This window comes from Palaemon carinicauda, unplaced genomic scaffold (assembly GCF_036898095.1).
Source record: "Palaemon carinicauda isolate YSFRI2023 unplaced genomic scaffold, ASM3689809v2 scaffold122, whole genome shotgun sequence".
Taxonomy (NCBI): domain Eukaryota; kingdom Metazoa; phylum Arthropoda; class Malacostraca; order Decapoda; family Palaemonidae; genus Palaemon; species Palaemon carinicauda.
Window position 1 is genome coordinate 145,001 of NW_027168727.1, and position 2,500 is coordinate 147,500.

The window sequence follows — 2,500 nt, forward strand, 5'->3', positions numbered from 1 at the left end:
AGGGTCCGTTATCTGGGGGTCGTGTGTTGACGCCAGCACGTCTTTGTCACTGCTCTTCAAACCGGCAGCATTTTTGTCAGCTTCTATCGCCTTTGTCGTTGCTTCAGCAGCTGTTATGACCAGGTGAGGAAGAAGTTAAGGACAGGTGAAAAAATCAAAACTTACTCAAGATTTGTCCGTCTGCTATGTATGCTACTTGATAAAATGTTTGAATAAGGATGAAACGTACTCTTTGGATAATATTTTATTGTTTTCGTGGTTTTAATTATCTAAATATTGATTTATTTCTCTCTATATCTGTCAATTTATGACTCAAAAGATTGTCATAATAATAATAATAATAATAATAGTAATAATAATAATAATAATAATAATAATAATAATAATAAAGTCTATTTATATAATGTTGTTATTGCAGGAGTCAAGGCAAGGCTCGGCGAAGAATCTACCACACTCTCGACCTCGACATGGCTGTTGACGATGAAGATGATGACGAAGAAGCCGATGAGGACGACTGGTTGGTGAAAAGGGCAAAGAAAGAAGGAATAAATCTATGACCTCTGCACTAGAGATGAAAGACCCGTGAAGTATAAATGTTAAAGACTCGCCAGATTGACAAGTTTCATATGGCCCTAATGAATTAATCAAAGGTACTAGAAAGAACTTAGTGAGAATACAACTTGAAAGAAAAAAGCGAGATTAGCATCATGGATTTGAATCGGTTTAAAAATAGTTTGAATTCTATCGAGTCATATATCTCGCATGTTCAAAATCTTTACTTAAATTCATTCTTAGCTTTTATAGGTGTAGTGGAGATGAGCCCTTATGAAAAAGGCACCAAAAGAAGCAAACACAAGTGATTACATTACTTTCTTTCAACTTATAGGCAAATGGAAATATAGTTATTTACGTTAGAACACCGGGAACGGATAAATCTTTCGTACCTTAAATTAATCATTCAAGAGTTAGCCTATACTTTTAATAACTAATAATATACAGGGGTTGCATATTAAAAAGGGTCCTGGATAACATGTACAGAGTATGTATACTGAAATCAAACTTGTGAATAAGTCAGATGTAAAATCTAAAACCACCGCATGCATTTAGTAAATAACGAAAACGAATGGCAAAAAAAAAAAAAAAAAAAAAAAAAAAAAAAAAAAAAAAAAAAAAAAAAAACGGAAAATCGCAATATGAAACGAAGTTTCAGATATGAATTTTCTGCGCTTTGCCACAGCCAAGCGGATGACAATTTCTTATACTGAATATTAAATTTTTCATGAATTTATACAGATATAAAAGCAAAACTTCCATAGAGGATAAAATATGCAAAGAAATACCATTCAAGACTTATAACTTCATGAATAAAGATAATAGTTCTCTGGAAGTAAATGACAATTATGGCAGTTATGAATATACGAAAGAATTCTAATTTGGATAACTCAGACAAATGGCACAATTAATTAGTTACTAATCACTACTTGACAAAGTGAACTAGCAATCGCAACAGATATATAACTTAACTTTGTTCAATGGAATCGTTTTAGAAGTAAAGGGGGCTTTATAATCTTACGGAATATATCTTTCTTTTTCTTTGCGAAGCTGAAAGGGAGCATTTTCAAATTTTCCAGTACTTTGAGAAGAAAAAACCATCAATATAATGAAAAAAAACCCTCAAGATATGAGGTATAAGGATTACAATCTATCAACTTTTTAACAATCCCTTTTGGTAATAGTTTTCAAGTGTCTTTTCAAATGGTATAATTCATTCTCTGAGAAATTCATCGTTAGGCTAATATACAACAATCCGATCAGTCTTCTTTGTAATGTAGAAGTAAGTAAATTAATCAAAAGTTTATCTATCCATTGGATTATACAAGTGACTTCTCTCTAAAACGCCAGTGTTTGAATAGAATTCCATGACGTGGTTAAAGGTTTAGAGGACCATTAAAAAAAGAATAGATAAACAGTAATGTATGCAGGAATCGAAATAGAAATGAAAACCATTGTCTTCATGACAATACGATATAGTATTAATATTGTTATTCAAATCATCACTCTCTATTTCAGTTAAAATCTTCCTTCTTTCTAGTGAGCAAAGACGTTGAAGAGACGAATATGAATAATGCGTACTTCAATAACCTTTAATTTTACTTACCATGTAGATAGTTACCGTATTATATTAGTTATAATTTCCTCGATTGTTTAATGCTCTCTTACTTGTCTCCCGACGCTATTTTTCTTTTTGTTTTCTTTTGTGATTATTTTATTACAAGTAGTTGTAGTCTAAGGATAATAAGGATAATAATGCTAAAAAAATTGTAATAAAAACTACTTCTTCGTGAGATATTTTGTTTTATTTTAGCAGTACCCTAAGGCAATACTCTATTGAAAGCCACCACGTAAACCAACATACAAACTTTGTAGACATATCACATAATATGATATAAATCTTCATGATCATCAGGCATCGTACATACATATGAATTGTGTGGTAGAG

The 2,500-nt window shown here is 31.4% G+C and overlaps 1 pseudogene; it reads left to right on the plus strand.

Annotated features, from left to right (window-relative positions):
• LOC137635428 (uncharacterized) overlaps window positions 1–2,345 on the plus strand; it is a 15,945-nt pseudogene extending 13,600 nt beyond the window's left edge.
• Window positions 2,346–2,500: the final 155 nt, after the last annotated feature.